The following is a 16,331-nucleotide window of genomic DNA, read 5'->3' as shown; positions in this document are numbered from 1 at the left end:
AGTTAGTGTATAATCACACTTTCAAAACAGTTCTTTTTTGTCCTTTTCTCTTTCTCCTTTTCCTTTCCTTCTCCTTTCCTTTCCTTTGGTTATTTTTTAAAGAAATCTTTCAGTACTCTGTGAATCACTGAAGGCAAATGCAATCTGAGACAACTCAACACTCTGGTGAATCTTGTATGTTCCAAGAGGGCTTTTTATATTCCAACCTTCATTAGACATGTGTCGTCAAAACTAATGATTGGCTGTTAAACCAATAATGAATCTAGCTGTCAGATGTTAAAGCTGTATCTGTCATAAGTTTGTTGGCTGCATTTTGTTTCTGCCAATGATGAACTTGGTTTGCTTATTATTCCTTAGAGAGTATCTGCTCACATGCTGAAAAATATTTCCAAAGAGCACAGCGAGCAGTATCAAAAGATAATATTACCATTCTTAAATTTGAATCAGCTGTTTATTTTATAATGGATCTGTTCCTGTATCTAAAAAAGTCATCTTATGAATAAAAATAATCTTACATTGTAAGTACTTTATCACAAACATTTACCCCAAATATTATATTACAGTATTAATTGGAAAAATGAGATTCATTTGATTCCAAGGGATTTAGAGCTTCATACGTCACAGCAATTATTAAGAATATTTTTATTCATTTAATTACATTTAAAAAGAGCATACAAATATTCAAAACGAAGTGCTCCTCACTTTGAATTTGGTTCTTGGTACCTGAATCAACATAATCATGTTGTTTTCTTTAAAAAGAGTACAAAGTGGTTTGCCTTTTTTTCTTTCAAGGATGTTTTCTCAATTTCCAAGTTTAGCTTATATCCTAGGATTTCCTATTGGTCTCCTATCTAAATACTAAATGAGTCTGATCATTCTTAGCTTATTTGAGATCTCCCAAAGTTGGCTTGGTGCTGTTATATCCCATGGTCATATAATTATTCAATGCAGATGGAAACAGATGGAATTTCATTTTCTTTGTGAATGTTAACCTTCTTACTGTAAATTTTGGGCTGTAAATTTTGGGGAGCTGGACCCTGTCAAAGGGTTATTCACTAGGCTCATGTTCTTTTTAAAAGCTTTTAACCATCAGATCATTTGTTATGTAGAGAACCGCATTTAAGGGCTTCCCATTTCTGGGGATTCTCCTAAAGTTCATTCTCAGTGGCGCTGCACTCCAAAGCTGGGACTAGCATGTAATTTGGGGATCCTCCTGGGCTCTCAACAAAGTCTTAGCTCTTAATCAGTGAGAAAGTTGCACTTATGGCTAGGATAGCCTTTGTACAGATTCATCTGATATACCAATTTTGTCATCTGAATCAGGAAACCCTTCAACTAAAGCTGAAAGAAGATGCAGGAGAGTGAATAGCTATAAGCATACCCCGTTTTATTCAAGTAACACTCAGTTTCATAATCTGCACTGACTAACAATTGGCCTCTAGAAACAATTCATGGTGCTAATATCAACCAGTATGACTCAGATTCAGGGCCTAGATACCCATGAGATTGCTTTTCTCTGCCCATCTTATAAGATTTGGCAGGGTCAGAATGTCCTAGGCTCCATTCTTAAAACAGTATCATTTTAATTGGCCTTTTCAGTAATAGTCCCTGCCCTTTGGAAGAACATTCTCCCTTATGTCCATGTCAACCTGAATACTGTTGAATACTAGCGCGGGAAACTAGCGCGCGAACAAAGGGTTCCTTCCTGATTGGTTCCCGAGCGGAGCCGGTTCAATCCTCGCCCTGATTGGCCGAGCTACTCGACGCCCCATTGGCTCCTCGTTCAAACCCGGGGGTATAAATGTAGGGCGCGAAACACGCCACGTTGAATCGCAGTTTACTATGAGCTGAATAAAGTCACTTTCCTCTTAACTCTTGTCGCGTCCTTCCCTTCGCTCCAAGCTACAAAACTGGCGACGAGGATGGGATCCCGATTCCCGCGACCACGGAGAAGAACAGCCAGCTGCCACCGCGTCTGAACCAGCGAGCACGCTATCCTCGGACCAAGAACGCCGGCAGCGAACGCGAAATTTCCTCCGTCATTTTCTCTCTCTCTCCGGCTCCACATCACGATGGCGTCATCACTTCCTCCTTTCGCGCCATTCGGCGGAGCCACCGGAGAATCATGGGACGGGTTCATGGAGCGGTTCGAGTGCTACCTAATCGCCTCGAAAAACCAGGCTCAGACCGACGAGGAGAAGTGCAGCTTCTTCCTGTCCTGCTGTGAGCCGTCCATGTTCGCCTCTGCGAGAGCCCTGGCCGCCCCGAGGCCAGCCTACAAACTTGGGTGGGCCGAGCTGATGTCCAGGCTGAGGAACCACTACGCTCCCTCACCCTCTCTGTTTGCACGCCGTTTCGCTTTCCGCCGCCGAGTACAAAGGGCCAACGAGTCCATTAGCCATTTCCTGGAGGCTTTGCGCACTGTGGCCGCCCAGTGTGATTTCGCAGACCTGGAGGAGAATCTTGCGGAACAGTTTGTGTGCGGGGTCCGCGACGCACATTTACGCGGCCGATTACTCCGGAATCACAAGATTACCCTGATGCAAGCCGTGGAGATAGCGCGAGCAGCCGAACTCTCCGAACAATCCACGGCCGACATGGAACGCCTCCAGCTAACCCCCCCCGCACAACCCGCCGCGGGGCCGTCCACCCAGGCGAACCTCGTCGACGATCTCTCCCCTGCCGAAGACGAGGAGGAGGAGGAGGAAATCGTTGGCCAGATGAGGATGCAGCCGAAGCAGAGGCCACCCCAGCAACCGCCGGCGCCCGTTCAGCCAGCATCAAACGCACCTTGCCGCGGATGTGGCGGCCGCCACAGCCGCGCAGCCTGCCCGTACCGCTCTGCCGTTTGCCGCCGCTGCCGAGGAGAAGGGCACCTCGCCAGAGTATGCCGGGCTCCCCTGCCAGCCCCGTCGTTCATGCAACCCAGCAACCAGCGCCCGGCGCCGCAACGCCGCCAGCAACCACGTCCCGCGAAGCGCACTGAGGACTGCTACTCAACCTACCAGCCCTCCAGCGCTGACTGCGTGGTCTACCAGGCATCCCACGTTCCTGCCGGCCACCGGAAAATAAGCACCGCCGTCCGGCTCGAAGGTCAGCTTTGCCAAATGGAGGTGGACTCTGGTTCATCCCGTTCTCTCCTATCTTGGGCTTTGTTCTCCCGCCTTTGCCCCGGGGTTCCCCAGAGAAAGCTGCGCCCCGCCCGGGTCTCCCTCCTAGACTACCAGGGAAATGGGATTCCCACAGCCGGGATATACCACATCCGGGTGGAATACGGGAATTTTAAAGGGAAACTCCCAGTTTTAGTCGTTAGAAACAACCTGCCCGCTCTCCTGGGGTTGGAATGGTTCTCCGCTTTGGGCCTCACCATAGAAGGGGTACACAGGGTAGTTCCCCTCGCCGTAGATAGCGTCCTAGACGAGTTCTCAGACGTATTTGATGGGAGATTGGGCTGTTATAAGGGCACCCCAATTTCCCTCTGCCTCGATCCCCAGGTCGCTCCCGTTAGACTAAAGGCACGCAGGGTTCCCTTCGCATTGCGAGCAAAAGTAGACGCAGAACTGGACAAACTTATTGAGCAAGGGGTACTCGAGCCCGTAGATCACGCCCGTTGGGAAACCCCCATAGTCCTCCCGGTCAAACCCGACGGATCGGTGAGAATATGTGCCGACTACAAGTCGACCATCAATTTGGCCCTGCAGGCAAACCCGTATCCGGTTCCCGTAGTGCAGCACCTACTCCACTCCTTAGGACAGGGCCGCATTTTCGCCAAGCTAGACATGGCACAGGCCTACCAGCAGCTTCCCGTAGACGACGATGCGGCTACAGCCCAGACCATCGTCACCCACCGTGGGGCCTTCCGTTGCCGCCGCCTACAATTCGGCGTCTCGGTTGCCCCTGGGATTTTCCAGAGCCTCATGGAGCGGTTGCTCCATGGGCTCCCAGGCGTCGTTCCCTACTTCGACGACGTCCTGGTCGCAGCCCCCAGCCACTCGGAACTCCTGAAAACACTGCGGGAGGTCCTCACACGTTTTAGGGAGGCAGGACTGAAATTAAAGCGCAGCAAATGCGAAATTGCTGTTCCCAAAGTTGAGTTCTTGGGGTTCCTCATTGATGCCCAAGGCATCCACCCCACTCCTTCCAAAGTTGCCGCCATCAAAAACGCACCCGCACCCACCTCTAGGGCGGAATTACAGGCGTTCCTGGGGCTTCTAAATTTCTACGCCCCTTTTATCCCCCACAAGGCGTCACTAGCTGAGCCGCTACACCGACTACTTGACCGGTCAGCGGCCTGGAAATGGGGTAGCCGTGAAGCGCACGCGTTCGCGGCTATAAAAGATATTTTAACTTCATCGGCAGTCCTAATCCAGTACAGCGATAGGATGCCCCTAATTCTGACTTGCGACGCCTCCCCCTATGGCGTTGGGGCGGTCCTGAGCCACGTCCTCCCGAACGGCTCAGAAGCCCCCATAGCTTTCTATTCCCGGACACTCTCCTCCACGGAGCGGAACTACAGCCAAATCGATAAAGAGGCCCTGGCTGCAGTCTCCGGCATTAAGCGGTTCCATGACTACCTCTACGGTAGGAATTTCACCCTGGTCACGGATCACAAGCCCCTCTTGGGGCTACTGGCGGGCGACAAGCCAACCCCCCCCATTTTGTCCCCCCGCATGACTAGATGGACGGAGTTTCTAACAGCGTATTCATATACGCTGTTATACCGTCCGGGCAAACAGCTAGGGCACGCAGACGCTCTAAGCCGTTGCCCTCTGCCAGAGACGGACACAGCCCACGTGCCCGCGCTCTCTGTTCTGTCCATCGCCGAATCCGACCTCCCTGTCTCGGCCGCGGACGTCGCAGCCTGCACAAAGGCTGACCCCGTCCTATCTCAGGTTGCTTCATGGGTTTTGAGGGGGTGGCCCACGGAAAAGGTAGCGGAAGAATTCCGTCCATTCAAAATGCGACAAGCCGAACTCGCCCTTCATGGGGGGTGTCTTGTCTGGGGGGATAGGGTAGTGATCCCCACAGCCCTGCGGGCACGAATCCTGCCTGCACTCCATAAAAACCACCCAGGCATAGCACGAATGAAAGCGTTAGCCCGTAGCTATGTGTGGTGGCCCTTGTTAGATTCCGAAATCGCAGATTATGTAGGCCGATGTAGAATATGCCAAAATTCCAGGCCGAATCCCCCCACAGCCGCCCCTCGCGAGTGGGAAATCCCTAGAGGTCCATGGTCCCGTTTACATATTGATTTCGCCGGTCCCTTCCACGGCCGAAACTTTATGATAGTGGTAGATGCTTACTCTAAGTGGGTGGAGCTGGTGATCATGACCTCCACCACAGCGGAGAGTACAGTGAGGGCCCTCCGTAAGATGTTCGCTACCCATGGGTTACCGGATGTGATAGTTTCCGATAATGGGCCCCAGTTTACCTCCACCACGTTCCAAGAATTCCTGGCCGAGCAAGGAATCAGACACGCGGCCACAGCCCCCTATCACCCAGCTAGCAATGGCCGGGCGGAGCGCGCAGTTCGCTCAGCGAAAGAAGCCTTGGGCCGCATGGGCCAGGGCGACTGGCAAGAAAGAGTGGCGGCTTACCTCTTGAGCCAGCACTCCATACCCTGCCCAACGACGAATAAAAGTCCCGCAGAGCTCTTGATGGGTAGGAGATTGCGAACCTCCCTAGACAGGCTCCATCCACTCTACGCAGGGGATCTGCCGAGCAACCTGGGGGCCCTCCCTTCCCACGCGTTTAAGTTAGGGGATCCGGTATGGGCCCGCTCCTTTTCCGGGGATCCACGGTGGGTTCCCGCAACCATCACAGCTCTGACCGGCCCCTGTTCCTTCAGGGTCGGCCTGGCCGACGGAGCACAATGGAGGCGCCACGTGGACCAATTAAGGCGTCGCCTTCCCGCGGAAACAGACGGCCCGAGCCCTGCGCACACCCGCTCACACCAGGAGCCAACATCGTTGATTTTTTCCCCATCGGACCGTTTCCACCCGGGGAACGAGAGGCAAGCCGATGCGAACTTTCCGGACAGGCACGCCTCAACCGGCTACTCTCTTCCTCGAAGCCCTTATCGAGACTCTGAATCTACACCCCAACCAGACTGCACGGGACCGCAACCAGACACTCCGGTTGCCACGGAAACGCCACCCCAGACAGTTGGACATTGGACAGGGGACCCGGGGCCAGCTCTCTCCCGCGGGCCCGAACCACAGGTTCACCGCCCTACCACGGACACAACTCCGCCAGCGGGTTCCCCCCCGTCAACGACCGCCGGGGAGCCACGAAGGTCAGGGCGAGAACGCCACCGCCCCGCCTACCTACAAGACTATGTTTGCCCTTCCCAAAAGAACTCTTTGACTGGGGGGGGGGGGGTGTTGAATACTAGCGCGGGAAACTAGCGCGCGAACAAAGGGTTCCTTCCTGATTGGTTCCCGAGCGGAGCCGGTTCAATCCTCGCCCTGATTGGCCGAGCTACTCGACGCCCCATTGGCTCCTCGTTCAAACCCGGGGGTATAAATGTAGGGCGCGAAACACGCCACGTTGAATCGCAGTTTACTATGAGCTGAATAAAGTCACTTTCCTCTTAACTCTTGTCGCGTCCTTCCCTTCGCTCCAAGCTACAAAAAATACATTATCTTTTAATACCCCCTCCACACCAGCCCTGATCCAGAAACTAAATTTAATACACAAAAGGGACACCTGTGCCAGAAAATTTAGGAAGCCAACAGGTGGCCACAGGATTGGAAATGTTCAGTGTTGATTCCACTCTGAAAAAGGGTGACTCTAAGTATTGCTCCAATTATTGCTCTCATCCCTCACATCATCAAAATTAAAATTATATAATGACATCTAGCACTAACTGTCAAAAGGAATTACAGATGTCCAAGCCAGCTTCCGAAGGGGTCATGGCACCTGCAACAATATTGCAAATCTGCACTTGATCACGGAAAAATCTTGTGAATATCAAAAGATCATTCACCTGTGCTTCATCAACTACAAGAAAGCCTTCAGTTGTGTTGATCATGAGAAGCTATGGAGAGCCCTACGTGACTTGGGGTTACCAGCACATCTGGTCAAGTTAATGGAATCACTGTTCACAAATCAGGAAGCCATGAACACCATATGGAGACACCAATTGGTTTAAGATGGAGAAAACAGTGAGACAAGAGCAAAGTCGGACATGACTGAATGGATAACATCATCATCATCATCATCATCATCATCATCATCATCACTAAGGCAATTCTTGACTATAGTGGATTTATACCATATTGCAGGATCCAATCAGGGTCGATCATTGGGACCAGAGGTCTAGTTTTCCAAGCTTTTGGACTCATACTAGAGCCCATCCTCAGTGAACTTCTCTCGAGAACTTCTCACACATTCTGACAGAGAGAAATTATCAGAGGATAGGCTCCAGCACAGGTTTGAAAGCTCAGAAGACTAAACCTCTGCTAAACCAGTGACTGGCCCAGATTGGATCCTGCAATGTAATCCTGGGACATGTATATTTGCCTTATATTAGATTGTTGATGCTAAATTTCATGCGAGCATAACTATTTAAAGTTATGGGTAGCTTTAAAAACGCTAGTTATGTCTTGTTACATACAGACACCAGTAATACATTTAACTATCTTAAGATCCATCTGCTGACTTAATCATCAATATATTGCTATGTGGATAGGAAGCTGCTGTATGTAGCCTATTGTACTTGGTAATAGAACTTGGCAAGGTATTTTCCAATTCATCTTTGTTTCTTTTAAGTGATATTAAGAAATCCTTTTTTTACATTAAACTCCTGTGGTATCCAGTATTAATTTACTTCTTTCCTAGTCTATCTTTTAAGATTGTAGACTTTATATTAGGGTGCAGACAGATATTTAACAGTCACTGAATAGGCAATATTCTCCATTTCCTTTGAATTAAAAGGTTATGTTTAGATATTAAAGAGACATGACATCGGCTGACTTTGTTCCAAATTGGTCTTCAACATGCTTGCAGAAAACAAAAAAAGAAGTTCAGTAGTATGATCTGGAATAAGAAGAAAATAACATTTTCTGAAATAAATGTATGGTTTATTATTATTCGGGAAAATGGGCATAACAGTCTAATTGCTTTATTAAGCAGATTTCAGTAAAGCAAAATATTCACAGACCAAATCCCTCCTCTGGGAAACAACATATAAAGGTTAAAACACACCTCCTTATGAAAAGCAAGTCAAGTAGGCAATCTGGTCCCTCTATGGTTGCCGCTTCGGTTACCATGAATCCCAGCCATAGTATAGTAGGAAGGGATTGTGGGAATCATAGTCCAAAGGATCTAAAAATTAGGTGGTCAACAAGCTCTTTGATGGAAAACCTACACTGTATGGCTAGAAAAACTTTTATCTTAAAGAGACCGCCTGCTGCCAATTACCTCCACCAGACCGATTAGATACCACAGGGTAGGCCTCCTCCGAATTCCATCCGCCGGCCAGTGTCGACTGGTGACTACCCGGAGGAGGGCCTTCTCTGTGGCTGCTCCGACCCTCTGGAACGAACTCCCCGTGGAGATTCGCACCCTCACCACCCTCCAGGCCTTCCGCAAAGCCCTTAAAACCTGGCTGTTCCGACAGGCCTAGGGCTAAACAACCGTTGCCCCTATCTCGAATGGTATGATTGTTGCGCTTTTAAATTATGTATTGTTTTGTGTTGGTGTCTAACTGTTTGTATCCCCTTTCCCTTGCTCAACTTGTGAGCCGCCCTGAGTCCCCCTTGGGGAAAAGGGCGGCATACAAATGAAATAAATGAAATGAAAAATAAATGAAACAAAATGGCTTTTCTTGAGTGATGGGTAGAGATAACTGACAAGTTATGAAGGCATATTCAGGGATCTCTGCTATATAGTTCCTATTACTGGAAAAGGGAACATCATGATACTACAAGGAAACCATTTGAAGAGAGATTCCTAAAAGGAGTTTTTGTTTTTAATTTGTTGACCTATTTATGCCAAACTAGGGCAAGATATTTAAACTGGGCAAATAGATTCCAGATTTCACTAGTTGACTTTTGCTAGCTATTGCCAGTATTCTTTTAATGCAGTTGTGATTTTTTTTTCTTTTGCTCTACTTTATTGTCTAACATATTTGCATATGAAAACTTATAAAAAAACTGTATTATGGAGGGGACTGCATCAAAATTTTATCCTGAAAAACATGGTATAGAAGGCAGGTTGGAACCTAATTGAACCTTTGTTGCTTCTCCAGTATAATTATCTTCATCCAGCCTATTACTGGCTAATTGGAGGAGGAGATATCATAAGCTCCAAGTTGATAGATAATATGTGATGTTTTGCACTGAGATTAAATGCAACAAGAAATAAACACCAGGTTTCCAGTGTAAATAAGCTACTCTACTACTTGCTTCCTTGTGCTTTGGATTACTGTAAATTGTTAGCATTATCCTCAGTTTTACTTGTTCCTGCAATTTTAATATATAGGACTTTTTCATATAAAGCATAGTTATGACAATTTAAACCACCCTTCCTGCGGTCCTGTTTCCTCCTCCTCCTCTTCCCAGTTCAAACCTAAATAGGTTTAGTGGTCTAAATCCTAAAATAAAGAAATAGGACAAAAAATATCAGGTGTAATTCCTGAAAATATACTGTATATAGATAGACTGCTTGGAGGCCACAATTCCCTGGGCAGGTTTTCCCATCTTTGGTGGCATCCTTCTTCCCTAGAAGGTATAGGGAAAAAGTTCATTTAGTTTTGTAATTCTGGAGTTGGGCTAATAAAAGGCTAGGGTTTTTTCCCTATCCAATTTTTAATGACGTTTTATGAAGTGATATAAACTAGAAAACAAAATGTATTTCTGTTACAAACTTTTGTGTTATGATACTAAAATAAATTGTGGTAAGTATTGTACAGTGTTAAAAAGAGCCAATTCGGTCTAGTGGTTAGACATCAGAGTAGAAAGCAGGAAACTGTGAATTCAAGTCCTGCCTTAGCTATGAAAGCCAGCTAGGTGACTTTGGGCCAGTCATTCTCTCTCAGTCCCTCCATGGGGTTGTTGTTGTGGAGGAAAACAGAAGGAAGGTGTGTTGGATATGTTTGCTGCTTTGAATCACTTGTAAACATTTAATAAAGGCGGGATAAAAATAACTTTTTTAAAAAATTAAAAGATTTCCCTATGGAAACACTGTTCCGATTACTCCCCCTTTTGTCCATTTTTAAAACAATACTGGGTAGATTAACTCCACAGAATCAGATTTTGAATGTAAAAATTTCTGTAACTAAAGAAAATATCAGAAAAGAGATTGAGATTTGAGATTTAGTTTATTTGTATGCCGCCCTTCTCCGGGAGGGACTCAGGGCGGCGAACAACTCAGGAGGGTTCCCTTGTGTCTAGACTTGAAAATATTATAATCATGTCATAGTGCAGTGGTTCCCAAACTTGGCAACTTTAAGACTTGTAGACTTCAACTCCTGGAGAACTTTAACCACAAGTCTTAAAGTTGCCAAGTTTGGGCACCACTGTCTATTTACAACTTTGTTTTATTTTCATTTTCATTTTACAATCACTTGTATACTGTGCGATTAAACACAATTCATCTTATATTCCACCATAGGAAACCAACATAACACTTCATCCTCCATACACCCTTTCTTCTCCCCCTCCACCACTGTCATAGTGTAATGTTTACTTTGGTTTTTCTGAATTTGATAAAATAAAACTATGTAAAGCTGAGGCTACTTGTAGAGATAAGCCTGTGTAGCCTTTTAGTTATCAGGACAAAGTACAAAAAAAATGTAAAAGTAATTACAGTACAAGAAGCTGCTGATGGCCCCAGATTTTTTTTAACTTCCTTTTGATGCTTGAAATCTGGTTAAGGTTGCTCCTTTTCCAACAGAATAGCGGGTTGTTGCCCTTCGCTATCAATGCAAAGGAAAGACTAATGGAATAAATTGGTGAAAAACTTACGTTAATATTGCTTTAAATATCTTGGTATGACTCAGACCACTATTTAAACTCTACCTAAAGCCTTGAGCATTGAACATTTTTAAAAATATTTTTTATTTTTCCAAAAATAAAATACCAATACAGAATAAAGAAAAAACAATGTGATAAAATATACCTGGAGTTTGAGTACATTTTCTGCATTTATTGGAAGTTCCATTATACATTCTTGCTAGTGGTGGGATTCAATTTTTTTTACTACCGGTTCTGTGGGCGTGGCTTTGTGGACATGGCGTGGCTTTATGGGTGTGGCAGGGAAAGGATACTGCAAAAATCCCCACTCCCTCCCCACTCCAGGGGAAGGTTACTGCAAAATCCCCATTTCTTCCCGATCAGCTGGGACTCGGGAGGCAGAGAATAGAGGGGGCGGGGCCAGTCAGAGGTGGTATTTACTCAAAATTTCCGCTACCGGTTGTCCAGAACTTGTCAGAACTGGCTGAATACAACCTCTGATTCTTGCCAATCTATCAGGAGTCAAACACAATCAATATGTCATCTTGCAAAAGTAATCTTTCAAACTGTAATTCAACGTAAACTTTAAACCGTTAATCTACATATTTTCCCATTGGTCTAGGTTTTTTTACCCATTTTTCCATACAATCCTTAACATTCATCTTTCCAAATTCATTCTAAGTAGCATTTGATAAACTTTAGAAATCAAGTGGTCATCTCCAGAGCATAAATTCCATTCCAATTCAGATTTGTGAGCTGCAAAAACAAAACTTTTATCAAGTTTAAACCTTTCAAATATTTATAGTTAATTAAACCAATCACAATTAAACTTATCACTTACTAGCTGTTCCCTCATTTTTATCTTGGGTTCCTCTTCTTCCAATATCAATAGGTCACAATGTGTCATCCATTTGGACTCAATTAACATCTCTTTCCTGTATAGTGCTTCATGTGGTGATATCCCCAAAGGTATTTTACTGGTCAGTCTTCTTTTATACTTCACCTATATCAGTGGTGTGATTCAAATAATTTAACAACCAGTTCTCTGATCTAATGATTTCTTCCAACACCCAGTTCACCAAACTGCTCAAAAAGTTAACAACAGGTTCTCTCGAAGTGGTACGAACTGGCTGAACCCCACCATTGACCTATATACACCTAATCGACTGCCTAATAAAATGGTTCTTAAAACCTCAGTTAACCTTTACCTTATCATACCATAAATATGCATGCGCAACTCAACTTTATCTTGGTTTAACAAACAGTACAAATACAAATATTCTTCCAAATGTTTGAAAAAAAATTACTTTTATTTGACATATGCGGCAGTGAACTGCAGTGTACTCTGGTTTCTAAACTTCAATTTAGTTTTTATTTCCTCCTCACACACACAGTACAAAATCCAACTCTTTTCTTCAGTCAAGGAATTTATACCATAATCAGATGCTTGCATCTTGTCTAATTTTGAAGACTGTCAGTATAAAAATCATTACCCAAAATAAACAACTGAATTACATAGACACCTAAACATAGGCTGACCCCTGCTGGAATATTTAAAACCCTAATATTTTAGGAGAAAAAATTATATTCTACCCAACTTTTTAAAGCAAATAGATAAATCAATGCTTGACAAAATCATTTTTGGATTAAATATTATGAGTTACCATTTTTTGAATTGCATTACTCTTATTTTGTAATATTTAAAAATTAATAATTTTGTAAATATTTTTGTGTGACGTTAGCAATTAAAATAACTTGTATCTGTTTAAATTAGATTTTTTTCTGTCTGCCTGTTGAAGTTTTCTCTTTTTGAATTGTTCTTATTTGAATAAAGACACTGAATAAATTTGGATATGTTTATAAATTGGCTCCCTTTTTTCTTTTGTTTTACCATGAATTACCCTGTTTCCCTGAAAATAAGACCTCTCCGGATAATAATCCCAATTGGCTTTTGAGCGCATGTGCTAAAATAAGCCCTCCCCTAAAAATAAGCCCTCCCTAAAAACATTGCAACACACTCGCCACCCCCTGCACCTCAAAAATAATAAGACCTCCATGAAAATAAGGCCAAGTGCTTATTTCAGGGAAACACAGTATACAAATAGGTAAGCACCTTAAGAGACATCTCTTAACAAAATTAATTGTGATAGAAATACTTACCTACTAAATTGCATATTAAATATATTTTGTTACTTATGTTGATAAGTGATTTAACAGCCTTTAAGTGAGTTATAAACACAATTTAATATCTAAAACAGAAAAGATAATGTTCTTACAAATGAAATAACCTTATGGCAGTCATTAACTAAAAATACAAGGGAATGGTATTAACTATCCAATAGAAGTATAATGAGAGTAAGCAATATTCTTATCTCATATGAATTCTCAGTGCCAAATTTATTCTAGGAACTCCCTAGTATTGTGATGAAAGGACAGAATTAGATTCACTGAGATTCAGGATATTTTATAAGGAAGAATTTTAATATTATTTTAAATCATGCTTCTTTTGAGATTTGGTAATCAGTTTTCTTATTACCTATAAATGTAAAATTATTGGCACATAAACTTTTTATTTTATATAGGTAGACCTCATTTAACAATTGCCTTTGAAGTTACAGCGGTGATGAAAAAGTAACTTAGTGATCCCACGTCACCACGATTTATGACTTTTGCAGCGTCTCTCAGTCAGGTATTCACAACCTCAATCAATTAGTAGGGGTTGTTCTGTATCGGTTGTTTTCCCTTTCCTTTCCCTCTTACAAAGAGGAGATTACATAAACAAATGATCTCTTTCTGAGCTCCTTTTTTCTGCCGCACAGTTCTTCCCAATCCAAGTCTCAGACCAAGTCATTTTGTCCCACAAGACTCTGGATTGGTCTTTAAAAGCCTGCATATTCTGCATACATATACTTTCATGCTAACTTTAAGAATGAAAATCAAGTATGACCAACTTAGTGACCAACATTATTCCTCTGTTTTCACTAGGTAAAGGTTCCCCTCACACATATGTGCTAGTCGTTCTTGACTCTAGCGGGCAGTGCTCATCTCCGTTTCAAAGCTGAAGAGCCAGCACTGTCCGAAGACGTCTCTGTGATCATGTGGCCAGCATGACTAAACGCTGAAGGTGCATGGAACGCTGTTACCTTCCCATCAATGTGCTTCCTATTTTTTCTACTTGCATTTTTACATGCTTTCGAACTGCTAGTTTGGCAAAAGCTGGGACAAGTAATGGGAGCTCACTCCGTTACGCGGCGCTAGGGATTTCAACCTCTGAACTGCCAACCTCTCTGATCGACAAGCTCAGTGTCTTAGCCACTGCGTTCCTTGTGTTTTCACTAGCTATTTTAAATGCTTATCTATATTCTTTACCTTTTTATCCAATAGTATTTTGTATCTTATGACCAAGACTTAAACCGATTTAGGCTTTTTCACAGCACAATGCTCCAAAGCTAGACCTCATTTCAGTCATAGGATTAAATACTAAAGGACTAAAGATAGATTTTTATTAAGCCTATGGGAAGAGTCCTGTTATCTTTCCATTTAGCAGTAGGTCAACATACCAATCACTGATGTAGTTCCAAAATACAAAGTTATACTTTCCAGTTAAGCAGGACGGGCAGGGGAAAAAAATCTTTTGTTAATGACATCTTCAGATTATATATATATATATATATATATATATATATATATATATATATATATATATATATATATATATATATATATATATATATATATATATATATATATATATATATATATATATATATATATATATATATATATATATATATATATATATATAGGTTTCAATCACCTAGGGAGAAAACAGTGAACCTTTAAATACTTGAAGGAATGCATTGTTTTAGTGCCTACTTGCATGTTTATATTTATTTCTCCATTATTTAAATTTTATCTTAAAAAAGATAGAGAGGATTCACAGAAAATATAAAATAGCTATTATATCAAAATGTTGCAGAATATAAAGGTAAAATACAAACCTCTCAGTTGGAAAAAAGGATACCGTTTTTTCCCCTTTCTGTCAACTTGGTTTGAAGCAAGTACAGATAGTTTTTGAGTTACAACAGTTTATTTTGTGACTGTTCGAAGTTACAACAACACTAATAAAGGTGACAAGACCATTTTTCACACTTCTGACCGTTGCAGCATCCCCATGGTCATATGGTTTACATATGGATCAGGGGTGGGTTTCAACTGGTTTGCGGCGGTCCCCGCGAACCGGTTGGTTGGCAAACCCGGAAGTAAGTAACTTCCGGGAACGGCGAAGGGCCCACTCACCCACCCTCCTTACTGGTCTTTGAAGGCTTCTGCACTTCCATGCAGGCGCATGGCACATACAGCGCCTGCGCGATTCTCCGCAAGCAGCTGGATGGCACATACAGCGCCTGCGCGATTCTCCGCGAGCAGCTGGAGCATCGCGCAGGGGCTAAGACGCATGCGTGAACTGCATGTGTGCACGAGGACGCCGCCGGCCCCGTTCCAACCGAACCGGTTGGAACGGGATAAGCAACCCACCACTGATTTGGATGCTTGACAACTGATTCACATTTATGACGGTTGCAGTGTCGCTGAGTCATGTGAACCCCTTTTGCAACCTTCTGAAAAGGAAAGTCAATGGGGAAGCCAGATTCACTTAACAACCATGTTACAAACTTAACAACTGCAGTGATTTACTTTACAAATATGCAAGAAAAGTGATAAAGTGGGGTAAAATTCACTTAGCAAATTTCTCTCTTAGCAACATAACTTTTGGGCTCAATTGTGGTCGTAAGTCAAGGACTATTTGTATATAGGTAGTTTCATGAAGTTGTTCTCAGTTAATAATGGCAATTGGGACCAGAACTAAGTCCTGGTAGCTATTGTTAAGTGAGGAATGGGTAGATTATTAAATGAAGACCACACATGACCACTACTTCCCACTTCCTGCTGGCTTCCCCATTGACTTTGTTTGTGGAAAGGTGGAAGGCAGCATTGGAAATTTTGATCACATGACCACCATGGCTTGCTGCAACTGTTAAGCATTAGTCACACCATTTCTTCAATGCTGTTGCAATTTTAAACAGTTGTGGAACAAATGAAGACAAGCTGAATACTATCTGTATTTTAGTACTGTTTTATTTAATTATTGGCCCAGTAATGTTTTACACTGACATGATGGTACTTAATCGAAACTGAATTTTAGATTAGCTAAATGTAATAAAAATAATAGAATTTTAGTTCCTTTATTTTAAGAAGACTCAAACTTCAGATGTGGCAGGAAGCCATGTGCAGAATTGTACTTCATAAACTATTTACAAGTTAAATTAAAAATAACATTGGATTTATTTCATAAAGAAAATTATTTTGAATATT

Source organism: Thamnophis sirtalis, unplaced genomic scaffold (assembly GCF_051295495.1).
Source record: "Thamnophis sirtalis isolate CommonGarterSnake01/CBP01778 unplaced genomic scaffold, rThaSir2_p1.2 scaffold_1, whole genome shotgun sequence".
NCBI classification, from domain to species: Eukaryota; Metazoa; Chordata; class Lepidosauria; order Squamata; family Natricidae; genus Thamnophis; species Thamnophis sirtalis.
This window is presented reverse-complemented; position numbering follows the sequence as displayed.